Source organism: Marmota monax, unplaced genomic scaffold, assembly GCF_021218885.2.
Source record: "Marmota monax isolate L192 unplaced genomic scaffold, Marmota_monax_Labrador192_F-V1.1 WCK01_AAM20220418_F8-fsc00003, whole genome shotgun sequence".
Lineage (NCBI taxonomy): Eukaryota > Metazoa > Chordata > Mammalia > Rodentia > Sciuridae > Marmota > Marmota monax.
This window is the reverse complement of record NW_026694084.1, coordinates 35202149-35210638: the sequence shown is the minus strand read 5'-3', so window position 1 is coordinate 35210638 and position 8490 is coordinate 35202149. Positions and strand designations below refer to the sequence as shown.

General features: G+C 38.1%; 1 non-coding gene across 1 annotated transcript; it reads left to right on the top strand.

Annotated features, from left to right (window-relative positions):
• The first annotated feature begins 335 nt into the window (after positions 1–335).
• Positions 336–408, top strand: Trnat-ugu (transfer RNA threonine (anticodon UGU)). The gene has a single exon. It is a non-coding gene; the product is annotated as a tRNA-Thr (tRNA).
• Positions 409–8490: the final 8082 nt, after the last annotated feature.

The window sequence follows — 8490 nt, the reverse complement described above, 5'->3', positions numbered from 1 at the left end:
TAACTAGACATAGAGTTTTGAGGTCAAGCCTGTGTCTTATGCACGCTGCCATACAGCACTAAGCAGAGTGCCTGTCACTTAGATTGTATTTGTGTTTGCTGAGTAATGAGTAAATGAATGAATGTGTTCAATACAGAAGTGGCTAAAGACTTTGTTGACTCAGAGTTCTACAAAGATTCCTGAGATATTGTTCAATCTTTTTTGTATTCTCCACAATTTCTTTTTCTTTTTTTTAATTTTTTATTGTTGGTTGTTCAAAACATTACATATTTCTTGATATATCATATTTCACACTTTGATTCAAGTGGGTTATTAACTCCCATTTTCACCCTATAGGGGTTGTAGCTCAGTTGGTAGAGTGCTTGCCTTGTATGCACAAGGCCCTGGGTTCAATCCCCAGCACCACCAAAAAAACAAAATTAAAAAAAATCCTTCACAATTTATTTTTCAAGAGCAATGCTTGCATTATTTTCAATAGCTCTTTAATAATATGATAAAAATTGATCATCTAATGTGTTCTAGGCACTATTCAAGGTTCAAGGATGTATCAGTGAATTTGAGAGACTGGGTTCTTGCCATCTGAGATTTCTGCTTGAGCAAGGGGTCATATGATAACCATATTAATCGTGAATGGATTTCTTTAAGTATTCTTTAGTAGAGTAAAATAGATTACAGTATTAATTGATGCTATTTACCAAGTACTTCCAGTCCTCTATCTGGGTACATGGTAATAGGACTTTCCCACTGTTTGACACTGTGTGCCTCTGTGATTCACTTTGACCAGCTGAATATGAACAGAAGTCACTTCTGGGTGGAAGCTTTAAGAGCAAGTCCTGGTGTTCCATGGTCTTGTCTTAATGGTGGACAATCTGCTAGTCTGGTTCTTGGAGTAGGGAAACATAGAGAAGATCCCAGAACTAGCCTAAGATGCTCATAAGAGTGAGCAAGACCTGAAGCTAATGGATTTTCAGTTTTTCTTCTTTCTAAAGCAAAACTGATTCTATGTCAAGTCACAGATTAATTAATAGTATGGCATGGAGGCTGATCTAAGTAGGAAGAAGAAATAGGAAGGAGTTGAGGAAAAAAAGAGAGGGAATTTTGAGGGAACTCCAGGGAGCTCAAGACTGGAGATAGAAACATCCAGATAGGAAGGAAATGGTAAGCAAAGTTTGGAGATGGGATACAACAAGTGGTTTCCAGGATTCTGAATGTTGATTGAAATTAATGAGGAGCCAAGACTTGAATCCTGGCTTGTCTAGATGCTTCCAACTCAAGGGACTCCCTGCAGGCACTTGCATGTTGTTAGATGAATTCCCAAAGTCTGCCGCCTCTCTTTCCTGAACATTTGGGAGAGACTTGGAGATCATGTTTCTCTGCTACCAGAAAGCCCAGTAGTCACCAATGCATCTGCCTCTAAAACATAAATAAAATAAGGCTAATACTTCCTTTTTAAATTTTTCCTTTGCATTGGTGCATTATAATTATATATAGCAGTGGGATTCATTTTTACATATTCGTACATACACGCAATATAGCAGCTTAATTTGGTAATTTCATTTCTGGATATCTCCCCTCTTCCTTCTCCCTGGTCTCCTCCTTCTACTTTACGGTCTCCTTGTATTTTCATGAGATTCCCCCCACGTTTTTTTCTCTCTAGCTTTGACCTATGAGGAATAAAAATCTATTATCCTTGACTTTCTGAGTTTGACTTATTGGACTTAGTATGATGTTCTCTAGTTTCATCCATTTACCAGCCATTTTTTATGGCTGAATAAAACTTCATGGTGTATATGCATCATATTTTCTTTGTCTATTTATCTACTGAGAGACACTAGACTGGTTCAAAAATTTGGCTATTGTAAATTTTGCTGCTATAAACATGGATATATATGCATCACTATATTAAAACAACTTTAATATTTTTTTTGTACTGGGGATTTAACCCAGGGTTATTTTTAAAAAAATCTATTTATTCATTCATTCTAATTATGTATATATGACAGCAGGATGCATTTTGATTCATTGTACACAATTGCAGCACAACTTTTTATTTCTCTGGTTGTACCTGATGTAGCATTGCACCATATATGCCATTATACATGTACTTAGGGTAATGATGTCCATCTCATTCCACCATCTTTCCTGCCACCATGACCCCCCTCCCCTTTTCCCAAAGTTTCTTCATTTTACCCATGCACCCTGCCCATTATGGATCAGCATCCACTTATCAGAGAGAACATTTGGCCTTTGTTTTTTGGGATTGGCTACTTCACCTAGCATGATATTCTCTAACTCCATAATTGACCTGCAAATGCCATAATTTTATTCTCTTTTAATGCTGAGAAATATTCCATTGTGAGCATATACCACAATTTCTTTATACATTTATGTATTGAAGGACATTTAAGTTGCTTCCACAATTTAGCTATTGTAAATTGAGCTGCTAAGAACATTGATATGGCTGCATTATCATAGTATGTGGATTTTAAGTTCTTTGGGTATAGACTGAGGAGTGGAATAGCTGAGTCAAATGGTGGTTCATTCCAAGTTTTCTGAGGAATCTCCATATGGTCCTCCAGATTGGTTGCACCAATTTACAGTCCCACCAGCAATGTATGAGTATGCCTTTTCCCCACATATCCTTGACAACACTTAGTGTTGTCTGTATTCTTGATAACTGCCATTTTGACTGGCATAAGATGAAATCTTAGAGTAGTTTTGATTTGCATTTCTCTAATTACTAGAGATGTTGCACATTTTTTTTTCATATATTTGTTGATTGATTGTATATCTTCTTCTGAGAAGTGTCTGTTCCCATTTATTGATTATTATTATTTTTTTGTGGGGGGGTGTTAAGTTTTTTGAGTTCTTTACATATCCTGGAGATTAGTGCTCTATCTGATATGTTTGTGGCAAAAATTTGCCCCAGAAACGTAGGCTCTTTGTTCACCTCATTGATTGTTTCTTTTGCTGAGAAGAAGCTTTTTAGTTTGAATCCATCCCATTTATTGATTCTTGATTTTTTATTTCTTGCACTTTAGGAGTCTTGTTAAGGAAGTAAGGGCTTAATCTGCCGTGATGAAGATTTGGGCCTACTTTTTCCACTATTAGGTGCAGGATCTCTGGTCTAATTCATAAGCCCTTGGTCTACCTTGAGTTGAGTTTTGTGCATGCTGATAGATAGGGGTTTAGTTTCATTTTGCTGCATATGGATTTCTGGTTTACCCAGCACCATTTGTTGAAGAGGCTATCTTTTCTCCAATATATGTTTTTGACGCCTTTGTCTAATATGAGATAACTGTATTTATGTGTAACACAGGAGTTCTTAACCACTGAGCCATATTCCCAGCCCTTTTTATTTTTTCTTTTGAGACAGGATCTCACTAAGTTTCTGAGGCTGGTTTTGTACTTGTGATTCTCCTGCCTTAGTCTCTCAAGCTTCTGGGATTATAGGCATGTGCCACAGTGCCCATCTAAATTTTAGGATAAATACAGAAGCACAATATACCTGAATCATACGGCAGTTTTATTCCTAGCCTTTTGAAGAGCCTCCGTACCAATTTCCATAGTAGTTGTACTAATTTACAATCCTACCAATAGTGTAGAAGTGTTACTTTCCCCCCAGATCCTTCCCAGCATTTGCTATTGTTTATTTTCATTAATTGGAGAGATTAGAATTTCCCTATTTGCTAAAGATGTTGAATTTTTTCTTCATATATTTGTAATTCTTTGGAGAAGTGTCTTGTTTATTTCATTTGTCCATTTATTAGCTTTTTTTGGTATTAAGGTTTTTGGGTTCTTTGTATATTCTGGATATTAGTTCTTTGTCATAAATGTAGCTAGCAAAGATTTTCTCCCATTTTGAGGTTTCCTCTTTATGCTCTTATTTCTTTGCTGTACAGAACCTTTGTAATTTGATTCCATATCATTTACAAGTCAACTCAAAATGAATCTTAGACCTAGAAGAAAATACAGGGTCAATGTTCCAACATATAGGCACAAGCAATGACTTCCTCAATAGAATTCCTAAAACTCAGGAAATAATAGCAAAAGACCTTCTTACATTGGGCCAGTCAGATGCAGTCATTTATTGAAGCATTGTCATGTAGCTATCAGCAGGGAAAAGGAATAAAGTATAATAGATGGTGAAATTTTATGAGGAGTAACACATAGAATTTTAGGGGTTTGGCATTACGATATTGAGGAAGTGGATTTGTCACTAATAAAACAATACTTCAAAAAGTGTGTATGTTTCTCTTCTGTATCCTATTTCTAGCTCTCAAAAGATCTTCATTCTCAAATGATCATTTGATTAAACACTTTAATCTTGTTCTTGGCTTAAATAAGTATTAAAACTCTTCCTGTGAAATTCAGTGTGCTGACATGGCCCACCTCTTTTCAGATGACCTGGCTATTCCCTAATGTGTCACACTTTCATAATTCATGGCTTTAGAGGGTTTTTTCCCCTCCGTCAGAATACATGCCCTGACCTTCTCTTTCTAGGGCTCACTCTAGCTATCCCCATCACTGGTATCTCTCTTGCTCCCTAGTTCTCCTCCTTTGGCATTCATCTGTGTGTCCCACCAAAGCAGGGGCCACATACTTTGGTCTACGTATTAGAGCTTTGCACAGTCCCTAGTTAGCAGCTGCTAAACGGTTGTTAGGGGATGTACTTGGTCTTTCCTAACTATGCGTCTCTTCTCATTTCTCTTTGGGAGTCCAAGTTGTTCTTTATTTTTGAGTCTCTCATCTCCTTTACTACTTTCCAGTAAACCAACTCTTTTCTGCTATCCCTCTATAGGGTTTTTACTGCTTTTTCTCTTTATAAGCACCAATTCCTTATCCTGACTTGGTGATTTTTTTTCTTTACGGCTCTTGTAGGGCAAAATATTCGGTCTACTGATTTAGTGACTCAGGGTCCAGAGATGTAAAGATGTTCTTTGTTAACGTTCTTTGAGAATATCTTATCTGAAAACAGCTGGAAAACTCAAGCAGAAGAAAGAGCTGATTTTTAAAAAAATTCATCTTTGGGGCTATTGACAGTTAACTGATTACCACATAGCCAGCCAACATCTTCCAGCTCATGTTCGTAGGATGGGTCTGTCTGGGATATGTCAGCCAAAATGACTTATGTCAAGAAGTGATTGACACGTTATTCTCATTTTGTAGATACATGCAGAGGAACTAAGGCTTGTGAATAGCCATGTAACTTGAGAAAAAATGGATTTTGGATGGTGTAAGAATGTAACATCGATTAAGAATGCTATAACTCATTAATCAGTGCAAACCATATTAGAAATTCTCCATGTGTCAAGTTCTGTACCCAATACCATGGAAACATTGGTAAATAATATCTTGTCTTTCAAGGAGTTTGTAGCTCAGTAGGCAACCTCTCTGGGGGACCCAACATTATAACGGGATGTAATAGGGTCTGTCCAAGAAGCTGTCCAGAAGAGGAGCCGATTTGACACCAGGACACATCTAGATTTATCCTGTCACACTGGGGACACATTTTCAAAGCCTTCGGGGTCATTGTTTTCAAGTTAGATTGTCAGGTGACAAGTTCCCCTCCTAGACATCCAGGAGGTTCCTGAAATTGAGGATAAGCCCTCTTGTCACAAAGTTATTTTAAGAAATTTAATAAGCAGAAAATATTCTACAACAACCAATTAAACATTACCTGTGCAGACAGCTTGAGGTATGACAGAGACTGGAAATTTCTGGGTGACCTCATCCTGCTCATCTTTGCTTATTTTTTTCTTCTGCGGCGTCTTAAGAGATGTGGCAGTGTTGTTCTGATGTAGCGCCTTTTGGAATCCATGTTTTCCTGAAGCTTTGAAATGATCTTTAACTCCTTCTTATGCTCAGCTGTGGTCCAAGTACCCTCTTTCTGATCCTTCAGTCATTGCTGGTCTTCCCAAGGCCAGAGGGATGAAGTTTAATTGTTATCTTTCTCTCTCTCCCTCCCTCCATCCTGCCCGCCCACCTCCCTCTCTGTCTTCATAGAAAAGGGTGCTGTGGGTGCACTGAGTTTCTGAGGCCCACTCAGTCCAGCTCCTTGCTTATGTTTTCCTGCTTCACATTCTTCTCACATTTGTCTGTGGCTGGCTTCTAGTATGGTTGAGGCCAGTGACCAGATGATTTCAGGACACAGGGCTGGAAGCTGATCGGTGGAAACCAAATGATAAAAATGGAGCACCCTACACAGTCAGTGCTGCCCTAATGAAAAAAAAAATTGGGGGGTAGGTAGGGTTGAATATCCTCAAAATATATAATTCTATAATTCTGGCATATGCTAAGAACATAATCTACCACTGAGCTAAAGCCCCAGTCCAAACATTTAGTTTTTGAGCATGTATTCTTGATATTAAGTCATGAAGTTTTAAACATTGGAAAGGAAGAACAATAATACGTATTCCCACCAACCAGAATGAATTACCACTTGCATTTGACACTACTGGCTTTCTGTCATTTTTTCAAGGCATATTATTGCTGTTTTGAATTATGTAAGTAATATATACACAGATAGTATTTATCTTTTTCAGAAATATCTATGGAGTTTGGCTAAAGCTTAAAGTCACAATTTAAGCTTTAGACAAATGCTCTAAATACTTCTGTTTCTTCTTCAGTCTCCATTTAAGCACTGCTGCACCCCAAACCAACACATACTCCTGGAAGGCAGCATTAGTTGGATGGAATCATTCCAGTCTTATGTACTAGACATACATAATCATAGAAAGTAAATAGTGTAATTTTCCAATTCACAGATATGCTTTGCAATGCATGTCACATTCTGTTACTTTAAAAAAATGTAAAAGTACTATTTAGGGATCTTTGCATGCAGTTGCAAGCAGACAGCGTTGACTTCTTTGAACTTCTATCCCAACATCGGTGTCTATTACATTTTAATCCACTCCATTTTGTTTAATATTTAGATTGTTCCCCAATTTTTTTCTGGTCAAAGCTATCAAGAGTTAGCAAGAGTTAGAGCTTGTTTTTTTTTTTTAAGTGCTTATTTTTCGAGCATGGCACCCCAAATTACTGTGTCATAAGGTAAACATATTTTTAGTGTTTTTTAAATAAATAATGTGTACTAATGTTCTGTGAAGAAAGCAGCAGGGGTTGAATATCCTCAAAATATATAATTCTATAAGTTTTGGATTTGACCTATTATGTTCACTAAAACAGAGAGTTGGTAGGAATCTCAAGAAGTGAGGAAAGGCTGAATTTTAGAGTGGGTACTTTGGAATTCCCTGAAAGAGACTTGGAGTGTCAGTTTGTTTTCAGATATGAATTTAGAATGCCTGAAAACTTAAATATATCTCAGACTTTCAGAGGAGAACCTAAAATTGGATGTCGCTGCCTTGAAAATTGACACGGCCCATTATGATTTGGGTCTGGAATCCCCTACCCCATCTTGTCACCCAAGCTTAAATGTTGAAGGCTTGATCTCCAATGCAGCAATTCTAGAGGTGGGCTTTGGGGAAGAGACTGAATTATTAGGGCTATGACCACTTTGTGGATTAGGGCATTGACAGGTGAGTGCACTCTAGGAGGTAATGGAAACCATAGGCTGGTGGGGCATGGGGAGGAAGTAGGGCACTAGGGATATGCTTGGGGACTATATCTTGTCCCTGGTCCACTGCCCCCTCCCTCTCTCTCTCCTTCTCCCTGCTTCTTGGCTGCCATGAGCTAAGCAGCCTTCCCCTCATGACCTTACACCACGATGTCCTGCCTCACCTCAGGCCCAAAGCAATGGGGACAGTTGACTATGGACTGAAACGTCTGGGACTCTGAGCCAAAATAAATCTTTGTTTTGTCAACTATTCCTGTCAGATGTTTTCGTCACAGCAATTAAAAAGGTGAATACCACATCACCCTTAGCTATCATCAAGGCCAGTAACTTCTAAAGGTTTCAAGAGAAGCTGGCCTTTTTATTCAAATGAAATCTTATTGGAAAACTCTCAGTCCAGTAGGAAGGAAAGTCATGCTGACTCTACACAAGCTCCATGATCTCCAACAAGGAGCCTAGAAAGTGTATAGGAGAGTCACTCTTTGAAAACTAGTGAATTAGTCCAAATTAATTTTTCTGAAGTAGATGCTAAAATTCAGAGAAATACAGTGATCTCAGCCACATGTTTTAGAAGGTTCCAAAAATTGGGGCTGTGTTCCCCATCTCAGCCATGTTTTGACTTGGAACATCGTACAACCCTTTTCCAAGTCAAAGCTTAGAAACTTTCAGGAAATTTTGGCACTGCTTTAAAACTTCCATCAAACATGAGACTTCTCTTTTGTATACCCACATTTGCTTGTGGACTTCAGGTTGAAGGAGCCCACTCAGACTCAAGGCCAGGCACATTGAAGTTCATCATATAACCATTATTTTTATAAGCGGCAGTTTCCGTAATTGATTTTACTATTTCCTTAAGGGATAGGTGATGAGCTTGGGTGATGACCAACCACCTGTTCATAAACTCATTAGAGCATGAT